Below are 20,424 nucleotides of genomic sequence, written 5' to 3'. Positions count from 1 at the left end.
TCAACTAAAACTCTGTACCCATTAAACAGTAACTCTCCATTCCTCCCCCCCTGCAACCTCTGGCAACTGCCATTCTACTGTCTGTCTCTAAATTTACTGCAGGCAATGCATACAAGTAGAATTATACAATAGTTTTACTTCTGTAACTGGCTTATTTCACTTAGCATATGCCAGTTCTCTTTTGTTCCCAGTTAGTCTCCTTAAAGAAACACCCTGAAATGCACATCCTTTAGAGGAAACAAAAATGAACACACAAGAATTATTTTTTCCCTTTTACTTATTGCTAACAGGATATAAAAACACTAAGGATGCTTGGGAAGGAAGAAGAAAGATAACGCCAACAAAATTATCCACAATTGCACTGAGAAACCATACTATTTTTGTTTCTATTCATTCTCTTATAATCTTTGGCTTTATGCAAACAAATTTTTTACAACTGCATCACACAGAAACATTCACACTGCATTCTTTAACTTAATCATTTATCAAAATGATGTATCTCTGAGCATTTCAAAAATTAACTTTCAAGGTCAATACTAAGGTAAAATAAATGTATTTTAATGAAAATCTGTACTCATCAAGCTCTCCTGCTATAGAAAAAAGTTTAAACTACCTGAAGTTTTGTTGATATAAAGAAATTGCTCTCAAAAAGATGGCCCTGCATTGTTAATAACTGGTGCTGCAGAAAGTAGGCAAATCTTCAAACCTTCACAAATGTTCGTATAAAAATCACTTAAATATTAAGCAAAATTGTATATATACTCCAAATGTGGCCCCCTTATCTCATTATTATTTCTCTCAATGGAAAAACAGCACAACAGGATCTAATGAAAATCCTGTTTTCTTTACGGGAAATGAAGATAATCATACCACAAATCGACATTCTCCTCAGTTTTTTAAAACTAGTTTTTCTTTCAATCCAAGTTTTCAGAACTAAGAGAAAGAAAAAATAAAAATTCAATAAAACACCTCATCTTATTTTTGTTTCTTATTTCTACTTGCAGCTTGTAAATAAATACACACACAGACACACACACACACACCAGCAGGATCTAGTACTAGTAAAGGAAAATGATTTAAACTGAAATAAAATTCAAAATAAAATAAAAATCAGTCAGATGACTTTGATCATGAGACAATGATACACAAACTGATGGAATGCAGAACTTCCTTTATCTTAGTAGAAATAATCTCAAATCTTGGGAAAAGGGGCATTTTGAGAAAATGACACTGATCCAACTGCTAAGTCTCATGAATAAGACCAGTGAGTGTTAATTTTGTTTCACCCCTGTTGACATATTTTCTGCTCAAATCATTGGAATTTATTTTATTTGAATGCCAGAGTTTTCCCCTTCTGAATGTTGGGACACAGAACATTACCGGTCCACAGTAATAGCATCCAACATATTGAGTGTTCATACTTCCTGTCTCATTTAGGGAGAGCACAAAAGCCATAAACACAGAGTACATTAACAAGGGCCCCAAGTCTAAGCTCCCAGAACCAGAAGGAACCTCCAGGAGCAGTAAGCCTAATTCTCCCCAGTACTCCAGGTCTGCTTCCCTGCCTGTGTGGGCTGTTTCCTGGGGCATCTCCCTCTCTATCTCCAGCTCCATCAATCCTCTCCTCAGCCAAACTGTACGGCATCTTTCTGGAAAGTGCTCCAAGCATAAGAAATCAGCAGCCCAGGATGGATGTCTCCTCACATCCCTGACAACTGAGCCAAACACTCTTTTACTCTATATTGTTTTATCTTTAAAAATATGTTTTTCAAAAACACCCATCCTGGACTCTCTCTCAAATGAAAATTTTCAGTGAGCCTGTCCCACCTTTGTCCACTTTCCCACTGGCTTTGCAAGGCAAGAACCATAAAGATATCAGAGAATAATGTTTAAACTACTTCCTGAAGGAGTACTGAAAGGCAGGTAAAAAACAGACGGGGGGATGATTGCAGGCAATGGGAACAGGGGATAAAAGCCGAAAGGCCAGAGGAAACCTGGCATATTGTAAGAACAAGATGGAGAGCAGATCGGGAAATATGTTCGGTGTCTCATCAAAAAACTGAGACTTCATCCTGAGGGAGCCCCTGAAGTGTTGGGAGGACATGCCCAGACCTGCTGAAGATTTCAGAACACCTTGGAGGCAGTGTACAGTAGAAGAGACCAGGGAAAAGGCAAGTGCAACCTCCAAGGTGAGAAGCAACTGAGATGGGAGGGAAGGTGGAGGCACGCTTTCAGAAACTGCAGGCTCCGCACAGGAGCTAGAGTCAGGGTGCCCTAAGGAACGGTAAGATGGAGGTCCCAGGTGCACTGTGGAATAGACTGAGCATCCCTTCTCCTGGATGCTCACACTCCCCACACCCAACCAGGATAAGTGCTGGTCTGGGAAGCACTGAGTATTTCTCCCGGTAATACATATCTCATTGTACCATCATTCATTCTTTAGCTCTCAGCCTCTCTCCATAGACCCAGAGCTCTGAACGGGCAGAGGCAGTGGCCATCCTGGGCAGTTTCTACATGTGGCATCTGGAACAGTGCCCAGGACTTGGGAAGGCAAACCGAGTGAACAGAGCTGGATAAGCCAAGAGGCCACTGCTCTCACTCAGGAGAGATGACTGTGTCATGGGGAAGGAATTAGAAAGATCCAACAACTGAGCTTCTTAATTTTTCTGTAGTCTGTTGATACCATTCAAAACACTGAATGAACTCTTTCCAAGTCAATTATGTTATGAACATTCAACGGTAAATCTGATCTGTTGTGTGAAGTCCACAAAAGCTGATCTCTCTGTGGAAAGTCAGAAAGGATCACGGTTTGAGCACTTTTACAAGTAAAAATGAGGCATAATTCTAGGCCACAGAGAAACTGCCATCTCATTGAGATAACAAGTTTGCCTTCCTTTGTTTTCAGAATAATTCTGCAAAGCCTCAAAGCAGAAGATAGAAACATTTCAAATCCTGCTGACATAGTCTGCGTCTTTGCTTTGATTTTTAGATATGATTCCAAGCAGCCAGATAATGTTGTGACCCAATTACGAGGTATTTTGGAAGTAGTAGGCACCTAACTTGGGAGTGGAGCTGGTGGGTGTAGAGAGAAGAGTTACTAAGCAAGCACTACCACCTGCCTCTCAATCCTTCACGGGATTTTACAGAGAAGGGAGATATGACAATCAGGAAGCAATGCAACAACTCCCCTGACCCGCTTCCCATTTTCTCACCATTCCCAAAATAGACAGAGCTAAAAAAAAAAAAAAAAAAAAAAAAATCACAAATATAATTCTCGGCCCTCTAGGGGAAGGCTCATTAAGGGCATAAATGTGGGTCCCTGGGGAAAAAAAAAAGGATGAAAGGCAAAGCTACTGAAAACCTTAGAATCAACATATGGAAACAATGGGAAATGAAGCCAATGGATGAAAAGGAACTAGAAAAACATAAAAATAAAGGCCATTTCTTACACCAAAGCATACTTAGAGGTAGTGCTACAAGTTCGACTGCCCTGGATTCTCCCAACTTAAGTTCTTTAGAGTCAAAAGGTAAGATTTTTGTTTAAAACTAAAAATAATAATAGTGGTTAAGTTCTTATTTCATATCAAGTATTGTTCTATGTCCTTGTCGTACATTCACTCATAAAATCTTCATAACTATATAAGTTCAAATTATATAAGCACAATTGAAATTCCTATTTGCAGATGAGCAAACTGAGCACTGTGTAATTGTTGTCTTCTGTCATGAGGCTATTAAATTGCAGCCAGTACTGGAACTTGACCACTAAACCCCTACTGCCTCCTTATAGGGCTATCCTGTGCACACGCTGTGGGATGCTACTAGAAGTAGCATTCTTAGCCTCTTCCTACTAGATGCCAGTAGCTCTTCCTCCATAGTCACAATGATCAAAATGTCACTGCCAAATGTTCCCCGGTGAGCAAAACTGTCCTGTTTAAGAACTACTACCATAGAGATTTGAAAGGCCAAATCCCAGGTTCCCTTACAAAAGGAGTGGCAAATCCTGGGTGGTGGGTAGTATAAAACAGAGTACAAGAGTTCCATTGATTTAAGGAAAGATGAGAAAGAAAACAGCTGAAGGGTTTGCCATAATGGGAATTTCACATGAGGAGTCACTCGCCATAGATCTTGCCTCTCTCACAGGGTTAGGACGGCCTTCCTTCCCCTCCACTCCCATCACACACATGCCTCTACTGCAGCACCCTATATCCAATGTTCTGGTACATTCCTCTCTGTCCTCCTGAACTTAATGCAGTGCCTGGCACAAAGTATGTACTCAATAAGCATTTGCTGAACAGAGTGATGAACAAATGAAGCTAAGGTTTCTGGGTGTCACCAAATGAATGTCTCTCTTCACTAGTGTCCTGAAAAAGGTATAAATAGTCCTTGGTTCTTGAAGAGGACAAGAGGTTCTGATCAGATAATCTGAAGAATCTGAGTCTGAATCATCAATGCTTCCCAAGGTGTCTACATCCAAATTATGCCTCAGCTGTGTTTGCAATGTGGTGTAAGATCATTTTGTTGAAATATCCAGAAATTTTAACTGTATTAGTTCCCCCAGGAATGAACCAACTCAAGAAACCTAACTCATGTTAAGAAAATTCTGAGTTATTCATTTCTACTGAAAAACAGTACCACCTACCAAATTGGGATATTCAATGTGGCAGGTCAACTGACTCTCTTGCCCAGGACAAAAGTCTACCTGAGAAACTGAATAAAGATCAGAAGGGAAGAACAGAGCCAGCACCAAAGGGCAAGCGGGATGCTGCCAGGGAGAGGCACCATGCCCGTAATCCCAGCACTTTGAAAGGCTGAGGTGGGTGGATCACTTGAGGTCAAAAGTTCAAGACCTTCCTGGCCAACATGGTGAAACCCTATCTCTACTAAAAATACAAAAAGTAGCCGGGGGTGGTGGTGGGTGCCTGTAGTTCCAGCTACTCAGGAGGCTGAGGCAGGAAAACTGCTTGAACCTGGGAGGTGGAGGTTGCAGCAACCCAAGATTATACCACTGCATTCCAGCCTGGGTGACCAAATGAGACTAACTCAAAAAAAAAAAGAAAGAATTTGTTGCTGTTGTTTTGACACTCCTTCTTCAGCCCAAATAGCAACCAAAACTAAAAGTGAATAACAGCAATTCCATAAGCAAATCATTCTAAAGCTTCCTCTAGCAATTCAAGGCTCACCCTGGATGGCATGATACTGCAGGAGTCCAGGCCAAGCTGGCTATTACACAATTCTAGCTTCTATCACCATTTCCTAGAATCACTAAGAATTGCTAAAGTGTGTTGTTTTGCCAGAAAGAGGGCTGCATGCAAAGAATCAAATGTCAAGATATAGCTCCAGGTTTGCCTGCTGAAATTCACATTTCAATCACTTGCCCATTCTGCTCCCTTCGACTCTCATCTTTCATCTTGGTGCTTTCCTTGTCATTCGCAAGCTATAATTCAAGAGCACTCATTGACTCCCAGGGAACTTTCAAAATTAGCTCATTCACAGTTCCTAGACCCTTGAGTGACTATATTCCTGGAAAGCCCAGGGGACCCATCAGCCAACCCACAAACTCCACATGTTGGCCTGGTCTCCATGACTCAACTCAATCCCAAGAGCAGGCCCCTTTGCATCTCAGGCCCAGATTCCCAGACTTCCCAATTTCGTGGACCATTAAGCTACCAGATAAAAATATTCCCATCAAATCATAAAAGAATCTTACCCAAAAATGAGAAGGGCATAATATCAGAGAAAAGGACACATCTTCTCATTTGAACAATTATGACATATTCACTACATCATTATCATTGTTGTGATAGGAACAGTGAAAACCACTAACCCACAGTAAATGGCCTGCCGGTCTATTATGCTTTGCATATAGGAGATACTCAGTTACTCTTAAATTGTATGGAAACTGAGCTCTGATTTACAAGACAGGAACACATCCCATACCACCAGCAATGCCAAGCCTTCCTTCTTCAACAATGACATTTCCCTTTACCCTCCGGAATTCTGCAAATTCTCTCCAATCTATCTCACCCTCCTAAACACATGCTTTTCCTTCTAGCTCAATTCCAATATTCTGCATTCTTTTTTTCTCTTTTTTTTTTTTTTTTTTCGAGACATAGTCTCGCCCTGTCACCCAGGCTGGAGTGCAGTGGCGTGGTTTCAGCTCACTGCAACCTCCACCTCCTGGGTTCAAGCGATTCTCCTGCCTCAGCCTCCAGAGTAGCTGAACTTATGGGTGCACACCACCGTGCCTGGCTAATTTTTGCATTTTTAGTAGAGACAGAGTTTCACCATGTTGGCTAGGCTGCTCTCAAACTCCTGACCTCAAGGAAGCCTCCTGCCTTGGCCTCCCAAAGATCCAGGATTACAGTCCTGAGCCACTGCGCCAGCCTCTGCATTCTTTTTCATCAACTTAAAAAAAACAACACTCTTCCTCCCACTCCAAGCATTCCTGAAGCATACTTGCCAATAAGTTACACTTCAGAAACTTCAGTTATTACTTAGCAAAAAAAGTGTGCAAGATTTCCACAAGAGGCAAAGAGAGGGTAAAACTGGTCAACTTTGTTTATAGCCACTGTCAAGTCATTAACCAACAACAAAGAAAAGCTTTAATCCATCCTTCTAGCCATTCATTTCTTTCCATGTTCTCTTCCCATATTTGTCCATATAAATCTGTACATTTTATATACCAATAAATTATACATTGGGATTTTTCTCTCATTATAAAAGAAATGTATGTCCATTACTGAAAACAAGATAAGATTCAAACAGTATGGAAATAGATTATATAGAAAGAGAATGTCTCTTGTAACTCTACACACAAAGAGCTCTGATCCCTTTAAACTCATCGAGCTTCTTACGTCTTGTCCAGTTGTGTGACTTGACCTTTCACCCTCTCTGCCCTTCCTCTCTCCCAGCTCTCATCTAATGTCTGGAATTAATGCCCCATTCCAAACTGGTTGAGGAATCCTGGAGCCTGGTTATGATTAGAGGAACTAGAGTCACTGTCCCTTTACTATCAATTATTTAAATGGGATAACAACTCCTTACTGCCTCACTTAAAGGTTAATGAGGCTGAGTTTTGTGAGCCTCTTGAAAGCAAAGTGCACTAAAAACACCAAATGGGATTGGTTTCCTTTGCTCTCTGCCCCATCACAGCTTGCCAAGAGGAAAAAAAAAAAGCTCATGATCCTGCTAATGACACTGAGTAGACACATTTCACCAAGCACCACTCCTGCTACTGCTACAGCCACTACAGGCATCTGTCCAACATAATGACAGGGCTAGCATTAAATGAGAATGAAAATCGTATTCAAGAAACCAAGGGCTGCATTTCTCATCAAGGGTAGAAGGCAGAGGATGGAACATAGGAAAGGCTTGCCAAAATTTCACAAGGGTGGGCCTGGGAAGCAAAGCACAGGACACCCTCTCCTGCAGCCTATGTAGAGGCTTCTTTCTCAGACTATCTGTGTGCCCAAGAGCAGAAAATCTCCCCTCAAAAAATGTTATATAGTTTCAAATGTCAAATACACTTTACCCAAATCTAATCATTTCCTTCTCTCCTTCCTAGACTGGCAGGGCCACAAAGAGTTAATTTTATGACAACCATTTTATTATAAATGAAAAGTAAAAGGGAAGTAGGAATTGGGCAAAAAAAGAAGGGCATTTGACAAAGCAGTAACAAACCAGACTTGGGGAAACCCAAAATCAGCTCCAACTAATGCTCTAAACCAGCGGTCCCAGACAGGGTTCACAGAAGACAATTTTTTCAAGGACAGGGTGGGGGATTTGGATGAAACTGTCGCACCTCAGATCATCAAGCAGCAGATTCTCATAAGGAGGACACAACCTAGACCCCACACATGTACAGTTCACAAAGAGTTCACAGTCCTGTGAGAATCTAATGCCGCCACTGATCTGACAGGAGGTGGCGCTCCGGCAATAAAGCTCACTCGCCCACCACTCACCTCCTGCTCTATGGCCCAGTTCCTAAAAGGCCATAGACCTGTTTGGGTCCAAAGCAGTGGGGACCCCTGCTGTAAATGAAGGCCTCCCTCCTCTAATGGCTGCATCACAGATCTCTAGACTGGGACAAGAAGAGCCCAACAGACAACCAGAGGGTGACTGCAGCTCTCTCATTTTACAGATGGGAAAACAGAGACCCACAGACGTGAACTGACTTTTCCCAGGTAACACAGTGAATTAAAGTAAGGACAAGCCAGCCCCTAAGGCAAGTCTTTGGGGTCCCTGGTTAGTGGTCTTTCCTCCAAATCCCCCCATACCCTTTATTATGGAAAGTCTGTCACTCCGCCTCTGACAAACCATTTCAGCTGAGAGAAATGTCATCAACACAAACACATATCAGCATGCAGAATGCACACTAATAACACATTAACATCAAAACGGCTAATCTGGGTTTATCTTCCTGACATCTAATTTTATTTGTTGGTAGTGCAACATTGTTGAAAATAAATGAACACAAAACAGTTTTAAAATCTGGATAGAAGCTTCTTGAAAACACTCAAATTATTCTGAAGATACGCTGTTTCAATCAAATTTAATTCTAAATAACAAATCAAAGATGCTTTAAAAGAGAATGCTTATTGAATACTAATGGAACCAATTAAAGATATTCTCATATAAGACAAAAGCTTAAAGCTCTATTGCTGTGCAATCAAGAGTGCCCATCTTTTCAGAGGGGTTTTCTTAGACAGCTGACATTTATGCATAGATGCTTGCAGCAGAAGATGATATATACGAAAGCTTAATAGGATAATAGGACACATAATAAGCACTGAACTAGCCTGGCATGATGGCTCACACCTGTAATCCCAGCACTTTGGGAGGCCGAGGCAGGTGGATCTCCTGAGGTCAGGAGTTTGAGACCAGCCTGCCCAACATGGTGAAAACCCGTCCCTACTAAAAATACAAAAATTAGCCAGGCGTGGTGGCAGGCGGCTGTAATCCCAGCTACTCAGGAGGCGGAAGCAGAAGAATTACTTGAACCTGGGAAGCAGAGGTTGCAGTGAGTCAAGATCACACCACTGCACTCCACCCTGGGTGACACACTGAAACTCAATCTCAAAAAATAATAATAATAATAAGCATTGAACAAATGCTGGTTTCCTTAATCCCATGTAGGAAAATAAGTATTCCCCACATAACCAGTAATAACTTATTACAATACTTTCCTAGAAGTCTGTCCCACCCCGCCACGCACCCTGGAAAACTTAAGGTGTTATATCACACGGGTATTTTTATTTTATTTTATTTATTTATTTTGAGATGGAGTCTCGCCCTTTTGCCCAGGTTGGAGTACAGTGGTGCAATCTCAGCTCACTGCAACCTCTACCTCCCAGGTTCAAGGAATTCTCTTGCGTCAGCTTCCTGAGTAGCTGGGATTATAGACAAGAACCACCAAAACCAGCTAATTTTTGTATTTTTTGTGAAGACAGGGGTTTTACCTCTTGGCCAGGCTGGTCTCAAACTCCTGACCTCAAGTGATCTACCCAGCGTGGCCTCCCCAAGTGCTGGGATTATAGGCGTTAGCCACCGCATCCTGCCAGGTATCGTCTATTTTTTAAGTGAAATTGAAAAAGGTACAGAGACATAACATTCCATTTTTCTTTCTTTTTTTTTTTTCCCCTTCAACTTTTAAGTTCCAGGTATGTGTGCAAGATGTGCAGACTTGCTACACAGGTAAACAGGTGCTATGGTGGTTTGCTGCACGGATCAACTCATCACCTAGGTATTAAGCCCAGCATCTATTAGCTATTCTAGCAATTCTTTCTGATGCTCTCCCTTCCATTTTTCTTAAAACAGAAATTTAGATACCCAATAATCAGCATAGTCCACACATATGCTGGCAAGGCTCTCAGTATTCATTCCTGTGGTAATAGAAAAATAAAAGCATTCAATATTCGTATGCTGTTGCTTCTGTGGCGGCAGGAAAAGAAATAATCATCAAAAGGTTGAAACGTGACAAAAAGTAGCAATTTAAAAATATTTTATGTTTGTACATGTGGATTCTTAAAATATAAAATCGTCTTTTCCCAAATAATTTTGGAATCAGTATTCATATTATTCCAGTTAAATGTAAATGGCAGTATTTTACACTTTAGCTCTTCAAGGTTTTTTTTTTTTGGTTTTTAGAGACAGGGTCTTGTTTTGTTGCCCAGGCTGGAGTGCAGGTGCGTGATCATAGCTCACTACAGCCTCAAACTCCTAGGCTCAAGCAATCCTCCCACCTCACCATCAAGCTTTTCAATTACCACTTTATAAAAATGTCAGAAAGCCGGTTCACATGGGCTCCTTGAAGGTGAATTTATTCAGTTAAAAGTATGCATTTGAAAAGAGAATAAAAGTATAGGACCTAAAAACCTTCCGTGGAAAGGATCTCAACTTTAGAGTCCTTTCTCAAAGGCTCTAAGCAAATATCTAGAGACATGGTTACATCCAGTTTATGAAGACCATGGATAACTTTGGGGTCATCCAGTACATGGACAACGGAAGAACAGCAATTGAAATCTTGCATCTGTACCCCACCACCTTCTGCCCCAGGATCAGCCCACTGTACTCTACTGCCACCTGTGTTCTCTCAGCATTTCCCGAGCCTGGAGGTTTCCCCATCCCCACCACAAATATCATCCTTTATGAACGATGCCATTTCTAGGATGCTGCAAGTTATTATAAACAACTGTTAAACAAACATTGCTTACAAGCTACAAGTTGAAAACGAGAAGGTTGCTACCTAAGTTCATGAAGAAATCCCCCTTCAAGGATTCCATCTGTTCCTAAAAGGCCAGCCACAAGAATTCTAATACTCTGCATTATAATAGCCATTTGAGGACAAGATTTGAAATCTCAATCCATGACAAGATTTAAAAAAAGGCAAGATTTAAGAGAGCAAAATCCAGAAACAACAGATCAGGCTGCCACTGTGTGTTTTTTAAATCAGTGAAATATTAAAACAAATGACAAACCCATGCCAACCTCACAAAGTTTCCTCATTCCTTGGAATTCAAACACCACTGCTGGCAACATTTTATGATAATCCTTTAGGTATTTCACCTAAGTAATTGGGCACAATGTAAAGCCAGTGACTGAGGGACTTAAAGTGTGCCCTCCGAGAGCCCAGTTGGAGCTTCCGAGGCTGACCTTATTCTCCTTTCAATTTCGACCGTCCTCAACCACTCAATCCATCCAAAAACGTCTGTGACAGTCGTGGCTCTAAAACCGGGCAGAACTTGACTACAGAAGGATCGGTCGCAACTCCAACTACCATTTACCCAGATTATTTTTTTTTAATTCCTGTCCTGCTCTCCCTCGGCTGTTTGCCCCGAAGCCGTGATCTAGACTTCTTCACCGACGTGGAGACAACCTTTCATTGTTTCTGTGGGTCTCGGCATCCCTCCCTCCGTCCAGCTCTGTTCTCACCGCACAAATGTCATTTCTAGCGTTCCACCCTCCATTCTGCCCGGCGGGCAGCGCAGGGGCTTTTAAAACCCAGGGGCCAGTTTCCTCGAGTCGGTCCCCTCTGCACAGCCATTTTCTAGTTAAACGCTCTCTCTGCCACCGAGGGGAAAAAGGAACTTTTCCCCCTTATATGTCTCAGCGGCTGGCCTCTGAACCCCTCGTGGAAAGCCAACCGTGGCTCCAACTCCCCGGCAAGAGTGCGCTGCCGCCCGGGAGGGACAACCCAGCCGCAGAGCAGAGGCCGATGCCAGGACTAGGGGGTGTGCGCTCTTCCCGCCGGCGCCCACCCTCACTTTTCCCCTCCGCAGTCCCCGCCCGGGCGCACCGCCTCCAGCCCGGTCTCCCCCGCCCCAGGCCCTGCCAAGCCGGGGCTGCTGAGGGAAAGAGGGCGCCGGGAAGCGGGAGGGATGGAAGTCAAGGAGAGTGAGCCCGCAGTCGCCGTGCCACTGGCCTACGGCGCGGGCGCAGGGCGCACGGGACTCCGCAGCGGGAGCCCCGCTGCAGATGCCACGGCAGCTGCTGCAGCTGTGGCTGCGGCTGAGCGGGCGGCAGTGGCCGCGCAGCCCCGTGGCCGGGAGCAGAGGAGCAGCAGCCGGGGGAACCCGCAGCCGCTCGCCGCACGCTGCAGCCGCTGCCCGGGTGTCTCCCCAGCACTCTAGGGCTGTCCCGTAATGCGGGGCAAAGGCAAGGAAGAAAGCAGGGCTCACCAGTGGTGCGCGCGGCGCTCGCCTCGGCTCCGGCGCCCGGCGGCTCTGCTCCAGTCTCGCCCTCCCAGGAGCGCCCAGATCAGCTGCGGTTGCAGCGCACAAGCTTCCTACTTGAGATCAAAACGGGCTCTAGCGACTGAGCATGCTCAGTGCCGCTCCGCGAGTCCCGCGCAGGGAGCGGCGCCGACGAGATTCCACTTCTCCAGGCTTTGGCGGCGGCTGCGCGAGGGGAGGCAGGAGGAACCCGGCGGGGCGGGGGCCTAACGGGAGAAAGGCGGGGCCGGGGGGGCGGGGGCCCGGCGGAAGGGGGCGGGCCGCGCTCCCAGGGCGACCCCTGCAGGTGAAGGCGGCGGGGCCTTCGGGAGGCAAGTTCTCCAATCGCCTGGGAACAAGCAGGGAGGCAATAGGTGCCCCAGTGAGACCCAAAGGCAGGACAGGCGGTGTAGCCCGGGTATCCCTTCCATGTGGATGGTGTCTGTCTGCACCAAAAGGCAGTCGGGTTACCTTAGCCCTGGCTTTTCTCCCACATGTAAGCATTCCCTTGCAATAGGAAAATGTTCCCAAAGGAGAGCTGCCCACACCCACACAGGCTAACTGCAAGTTGTAGGCGAGACCTTCTCCTTCCTTCTGCCTCCTATCCCACCCCCATGCATATGCCACACACACACTTTTCTTTGATCCGGAAATCACAACAAGATGACACAAGGGGAGAAATACAACTGCAGGGGAGGAAAAGCAGATTTTCCTTTCCATCGCCAATAACATTATCTGTAACTAATTCTAACCGTGCAAGCAAGGCCCTGATGAGAGTCGAGTCCCAGTAAGTGGTAAGCCGTGCTCTGCCCCAGACACTGTGAATGACATCCCCAAAGTATCCTTAAGATTGCTATTCACGAGGGCAGCGGTTGTCAAACTGGAGCCTGGATCAGAATTGCGTGGAGGGTTTGCTGAAGCACAAATCCCCGAGTCGCAATCCAAGTCTCTGAATAGGTAGATATATGGTAGGGCCCCAGCATCTGTGTTTCTAACAAGTTCCCAGAGGATGCTGATGCTGCCGGTCTGAGAACTATACACTTTGAGAACCCAACCCATACACAAACACATAGTCCTACCAAGGATCTCAAATAAAAAACTCACATGATTCTTCCTGTGATGACTGTATGCAGTGAAGGTGGGCATTACTTTATTTTTTCCTGCATGAATTCATTAGGATCCACGAGGTCTTGTACTAGGTTTGAGGACAGAGTTGAATTTAAAAGCCCAGGCCCCTGCCTTCACGGAATTTACAGGCCGGACGGTTGACAGACATCTGTTAAATAATCACTCCAAACGGTCATTTCAAACAGGCAGAGTGCTGGAGGGAAATGCACAAGGTGTGAATAGAGTGTACAGCGGGACCCTCATGATGCAGACTCAGAATGTGGTTGTTATAAATGGACAGGAGGGGGGGCTGCCTTGTGGAGAGGGTTTCTGACTTTTGCACTCCAATAACCTCTTCAATGAAGAATTATGTCCCTCAGACCCAGCTGGAGGCCAACAATCATGTCCCTCCTTCCTACAACATGAAAACAATACTGTCACAGAGAAATCCCTAAAAATTCATGGCAGTGTTCATTCTTGGGACTGAGTCTCTGCACCCCAACCAAGATCCACCTAACACGCCCGTAGACCAAGAACAGTCGAGGGCCACAGTAGCCCTCTTGGGGAAAATACAGGCTCTGTGAACTGGAAAGCCTTGTAATTCCTAGTCTGTGATCTTCAAGGGTAGAGAGGCGAGGAAACCAGCCCAAAACCACCACTCAGATCAGGAGCGGAGATCGACCAGCCTCCAACCTTGCAGGCGGGTCCTCTTTCCAAGGCACTCTATTCCCGGACGTCACAGCTCCCGTCGGATCCCCGGAGCCCAGCCTGGCCACCCCGCTCTCTCGCGGGGGTCCCGGGTAGATGAGCAACGCCCACCCCTCCGGGCTCCGTCTCTTCGGACCGAGAGGAAAACCCGCGGTGGAGTCTACGGCGGCGGGGCGGGGCATTGCGCGCAGGCGCAGAGGCCGCCAGGTTGGGCCAAGGAGGCGCCCTGCTCCACACCTGATGCAATCAACCTTCCGGAAACGGGTCCGGCCGCCGGGCTCACCCAGGAAACGCTTCCGCGCCCTCCTCCGGCTGCCGCGCCCCCGGGCAGGGTTCCCAGACTACCCCGGCCGGACTTCGCCCTGGGAGCTGGAGGAGTCGGGAAGTCACTTCTTGCCTGGACGCGCGAATTGCCCTGACAGTGACGTCGAAACTGACACCGAGCGTTCCGCAGCTGCAGGAGGAAAGTCCCTTAATTATGAATTTACAGAGAGGACCGATCGGGGCTTGGAGGGAAGTCTTTGACCCTTCCTTTGCTTTCTTCCTTCGTCCGCCTCCCGACACACTGTCTTTCTCACTTAAAGGAACGTTTATTGTAACAGCAGTTTGAGGGCAGTATGGAGAGGACTCCCCATGCCCTCTGTCTTGCTAAGTATGTAACAGCATGTTAGCTTTGCTACATAAAGCTTTCCCACCGCGCACTCATTTTATAAATAATTGGTTTCTCCATACCTCATCATTTAAGTTTACAAAGAAAATCATTTCTCGTTTCACCACCTCATGCAATTTTTATATCTATTGTGAGTAGGTTTTTTCTTCATGCTGACTCACCCATTGTTTTCCAAGGAAATGAAATATTCAAGAATATTCCAAGAGCATGTTTTTTAAAGCATAGAAGTAAATGCTGTGAACAGTACATAAAAATGACCTCTCAAGTCCCTTAAGGCCAAAGGTCCTCCTGGGGAGGGGGGAAGGGGGGGAGAGCAGGGGGAGAAGGCAGATCCAAGGAATTTTATTTGCAAAGATACTTCAGAGACCATTCTAGAATCAAGTCGAGATCAACTCTTAGACTTTATAGATGACATTTACCTCTCTGTGGCCCAGAGAAATAAATGACTTTTTCTTATTTAGACAAATCAAAAGCAGAACTGGTACTTGAAGCCAGATTTCTCTAAATTCCGATCTAATGGGGGAAAAAAAATGTTGTTTGCACAAACACCATAGGGAGTGTAATACTATATTACATTGCAGTTTTACAATCCAAAGATTACAAAATACAAAATTGGTGACAACAAAAGGATTCTATTACATGTTCCTTCCTGTGACGTCATTAGTCTTTAAATAGTCCTTTATCAACAAATATCCAACCACTTCTAAGTGGCTTTGAATAGCCAAACACTAGGCATTAAATATTTCAATTAAACAGGTCTGAGTCAGACGCAGTGGCTCAAGTCTGTAGTAGCAGCTACTGGGGAGGCTGAGGCAAGAGGGTACATGAGGCTGGACGTTCAAGGTTACAGTATGATCTTGCCTGTGAATAGCCACTGCTCTCCAGCCTGAGCCACACAGCAAGACCCCATCTTAAAACAAAACAAAACAAAAAAAAGTATAACTATAAAACATCAAAAAATCTTCTGTGCCAACATTTAGAACTTCTAGTATTTTTATTTGCTTGTGTGGTGTATGTGCAACAGTTTGAGCTTAAACCAAGGGAATTTTAATGATCACAACAAAATATCATGGTCATGATTTTCTTCTGTAATGATTTTAAATACTTTAACAATATAGAAATCAAAGTGAAATTAAAAACAACTCAAAACTCATGCCTGTAATAAGATAAAATCTAATTCTTCAAAACTGCCTCCCTTCTTGAATGTATATTTCTTTTTGGAATGTTCTGACACAAATCTGGAGGAATACCTTCTACTGAAGCAAAAAATAGAGTAGAGTAAATGTCAAAATGCAGAGGTACAAAGTACACACCATCACACAGTACTAGTTATAGAATAGCTAACTTTTATCGAGTATTTAGCATGTGCCAGATGCTGGCTAAGCATTTTCCATAGGTTGTTTAACTTAATCCTCACAACTACCCTATGAATGACGCACTATTGTTATCCCTGTTTTATGAATAGAGAAAGTGACGCTTGCAAATGTGCAGTAACTAACTCAAGGCACAAAATATTCAGTGGCAGAACTGGGATTTGAACCCAGGCTCCAGTTTTCCTGGAGCTTGAGCTCTTAAATAAAACTCTATACAGAAAAAATGTAAATACAGAGAAAATGACTATAATGATTCTCAGGTAAGAAAGGAAGGGGAGTATTGTACTTACTCTTCTAAAGATAAAACATAGTAAAATAAGTTTGTGGTCCACAGTAGGAAAAACCTCTTGCTAACTAATAAATTATGGTCCCCAAGTGTAGTACCAATATTACCCACAGGTATGAGGCAGGTGATCAAATACCTAGTGATTTCTCAGGGGTACCAGCAAGGCCTTTTCTCTGATGACTGTTTCTCTAGTCCTAAACCACCCAATATGGCAGTCACTAGCCACATATGCTTATTTAATCTGAAATCACTTAAAATCAGTTAGAATTAACTTGTTGGTTCCTCAATGATACTAGCCACATTTCAAGTGCTCAGTAGCACATGGCCTAATAAGTACTGTATTGGATAGTGTAAGTAAAAAGCATTTCCATCACTGCAGATAATTGTATTGAACAGTGCTGCTCTGGTCCTTAATGTTATTAGGGCAAACGTTTAATCTCTCGTCAGACTGCACTATTTTAATGAGCACAACAAAGTATCATGGTTATGATTTTCGTCTGAAATGATTTTAAATACTTTAACTATATTTCTATAAATATAGAAATCAAAGTGAAATCAAAACCAAATCAAAGACCTTGTTTCCATGGTCTACCTTCCCATTGAGCTTCAGTCCAAATTAAAATTTTTTTCAAAACTAAAATTATCAGAGTGTAGAGAGGTACAAAGAGGTACAAAGCACAAAGTCCCCTACTATCATGGAAAGAATATGGACATTGGAGTAAGACCTTATTTCACATCCCAGCTCTTACTAGTTGTGTGACCGTGGGCAAGCTACTTTACCTCACTTTTCTTATCTGCAAAATGGGCATGTTAATTTTTTCATTACGGGTTTAAGATTAAATAACATATATAAAGCTTCTGGTAGTCCTCACATAGGATGATTTCCTTTCACTCCTATTTCAGTTAATGACATTCCCCAATTACTCAGGTTTCTAAACTAGAAATCTCAGTCATTTTCAATTCTTCCTTCCTCCTCAACCACCCGAATTAAAGTAATCTACCACCCACATTAAATTAATCATCAAGCCCTTTTGCTCCCAATTCAGCAATGCCTCTCAAATGTGGGCCCGCCTTGCTGTCCTCACTGTCTTTTTATGCGTAATATTTCAGAATCCTGCTAAAAAACCTTGGTGACACCCATCACTCCCAATCCAAGTCCTTTCTCCACACTGCTGCCACAGTTGATCTTTCTTTAAAAAGATGCTGATGATGTCATTCTCCTCCTTTAAAACTGCTGATGACGTCTAGTTGCTTAAAGATCTTAACTACTAAACTGAAGGACTCACATAACCAACCCTCACTTGATCACTGCTGCTTGTTTGGTTGGTATTAAAAAGAAAAAGAAAATTAAAAATATAACAACCCTTATTCCATTGCAGAAATATATTTGGATTCCTCTACTACCAACCTCTTTTCTCAGTCACCCCGTCCCCAGCTCATACCTCTCCCTGTACCCTCACCCACTACACCCACACTCCAGCAACTTATGCCCATGAGGCATTCCAGGAATCACGCAGTGGCCTTTTACGACTCTGCCCTTGCACACAAACCTCAGGCTGGACTAACACTTGTATCTGTTCTTTATCTGGTAGAATTTTACTTACTCTCTAAGGTCCAGTTCAGGTACCACCTCTTCTATAAAAGCTCCTTCAACTTCTTCAAGGAACAGTGGCTACCAATTCATCTGTGATGCCATAGATTTGGGTGTAGATGCTGTATCCGGGCTACCTAGGTTTACATGTTGGCTGCACCACTCGCCCACTGCTAGTTTTGGGCAAACTACTTAACCTCTTCACCCTTCAGTTTCCTCATCTGAAAACAATGATAATCATAGTATGAATATCTTACTGTTGTTACCAAGTATATGAGATAATGCACATGAAGTTCATAGTAATATACTGGCCCGCAGGCAAGCACGCAATACAGATTATCTTAAAATTGTTTGACTATGGTTTTATTTTATTTTATTTTATTTATTTTTTTGAGATGGAGCTTCGCTCTTGTTGCCCAGGCTAGAGTACAATAGCACTATCTGGGCTCACAGCAACCTCTGCCTCCCGGGTTCAAGTGATTCCCTTACCTCAGCCTCTCTAGTAGCTGGGATTACAGGCATGTGCCACCATGCCTGGCTAATTTTGTATTTTTAGTAGAGATGGGGTTTCTCCATGTTGGTCAGGCTGGTCTCAAATTCTGACCTCAGGTGATCTGCCTGCCTCAGCCTCCCAAAGTGCTAGGATTACAGGCGTGAGCCACCACACCTGGCCCCCACTATGATTATCCATCTATCCTTTTGTCTCAATATGAATTATTTTTTACATTCTAAATAATTTATATATATATATTATTGCACTTTAGGTTCTGGGGGTACATGTGCAGATCATACAGGATTGTTGCATAGGTACATACATGGCAATGTGGTTTGCTGCCTCATCCCCCTGTCACCTATATCTGGCATTTCTCCCCCTTTTATCCCTCCCCAACCTCCCTACCCCCCACTGCTGTCCCTCCCCTATTCTCCCTCAACAGACCCCAGTGTGTGATGCTTCCCTCCCTGTGTCCATGTGTTCTCATTGTTCAACACATGCCTACGAGTGAGAACATGCAGTGTTTGGTTTTCTGTTCTTGTGTCAGTTCGCTGAGAATGATGGCTTCAGATTTATCCATGTCCCTACAAAGGACACACACTCATCATTTTTTTATGGCTGCATAGTATTCTATGGTGTATATGTGCCATAATTTCCTTGTCCAGTCTATCATCGATGGGCATTTGGGTTGGTTCCAGGTCTTTGCAATTGTAAACATACATGTGCATGTGTCTTTATAATAGAACGATTTATAATCCTTTGGATATATACACTGTAATGGCATTGCTGGGTCAAATGGAATTTCTATTTATAGGTCCTTGAGGAATTGCCACACTGTCTTCCACAATGGTTGAACTAATTTACACTCCCACCAACAGTGTAAAAGTGTTCCTATTTCTCCACTTCCTCTCCAGCATCTGTTGTCTCGAGAGTTTTTAATGATCGCCATTCTAACTGGTGTGAGATGGTATTTCAATATGGTTTTGATTTGCATTTCTCTAATGACCAGTGATGATGAGCATATGTTTTTTGGCCTCATATATGTCTTCTTTTGAAAAGTGTCTGTTTATGTCCTTTGCCCACTTTTGAATGGGTTTGTTTGTTTTTTTTCTTGTAAATCTGTTTTAGTTCTTTGTAGATTCTGGATATTAGCCCTTTGTCAGATGGGTAGACTGCAAAAATTTTTTCCCATTCTGTTGGTTGCCAGTTTACTCTAATGATTGTTTCTTTTGCTGTACAGAAGCTCTGGAGTTTAATTAGATCCCATTTGTCTATTTTGGCTTTTGTTGCCAATGCTTTTGGTGTTTTAGCCATGAAGTCCTGGCCTATGCCTATGTCCTGAATGGTTTTGCCTAGATTTTCTTCTAGGGTTTTTATGGTGTTAGGTCTTATGTTTAAGTCTTTAATCCATCTGAAGTTAATTTTAGTGTAAGGTGTCAGGAAGGGGTCCAGTTTCTGCTTTCTGCACATGGCTAGCCAGTTTTCCCAACATCATTTATTAAACAGGGAATCCTTTCCCCATTGCTTGTTTTTGTCAGATTTGTCAAAGAGCAGATGGTTGTAGATGTGTCACATTGCCTCCGATGCTTCTGTTCTGTTTGATTGGTCTATGTCTCTATTTTGGTACCAGTACCATGCTGTTTTGATTACTGTAGCCTTGTAGTATAGTTTGAAGTCAGGTAGCGTGATGCCTCCAGCTTTGTTCTTTTTGCTTAGAATTGTCTTGGCTATGTGGGCTCTTTTTGATTCCATATTAACTTGAAGGTAGTTTTTTCCAGTTCTGTGAAGAGGGTCATAGGTAGCTTGATGGGGATAGCATTGACTCTATAAATGACTTTGGGCAGTATGGCCATTTTTATGATATTAATTCTTCCTAACCATCAGCATGGAATGTTTTTCTATCTGTTTGTATCCTCTCTTATTTCATTGAGCAGTGGTTCATAGTTCTCCTTGAAGAGGTCCTTTACATCCTTTATTAGTTGTATTC

The 20,424-nt window shown here is 43.5% G+C and overlaps 1 protein-coding gene across 41 annotated transcripts in view; it reads right to left on the bottom strand.

The window, feature by feature from the left end:
* Positions 1-20,424, bottom strand: part of APBB2 (amyloid beta precursor protein binding family B member 2) — a 476,200-nt gene that overhangs the window by 408,669 nt on the left and 47,107 nt on the right. For 36 of the 41 annotated variants that reach the window (XM_078367305.1, XM_078367298.1, XM_078367311.1 and 33 more), the window contains exon 1: positions 12,177-12,314. The exons of 1 other annotated variant lie outside the window; for it this stretch is intronic. The gene's annotated coding sequence lies outside the window, so the exon portion shown is untranslated. Of the gene's footprint in view, positions 1-12,176; positions 12,315-13,313; positions 14,127-20,424 lie in introns of those variants that run through there. 4 more of the 41 variants (XM_078367300.1, XM_078367293.1, XM_078367308.1 and 1 more) reach the window with 2 other exon arrangements.

The sequence above is a fragment of the Callithrix jacchus genome, chromosome 3, assembly GCF_049354715.1.
Source record: "Callithrix jacchus isolate 240 chromosome 3, calJac240_pri, whole genome shotgun sequence".
In the NCBI taxonomy this organism is placed as follows: Eukaryota; Metazoa; Chordata; class Mammalia; order Primates; family Cebidae; genus Callithrix; species Callithrix jacchus.
This window is presented reverse-complemented; position numbering and strand designations above follow the sequence as displayed.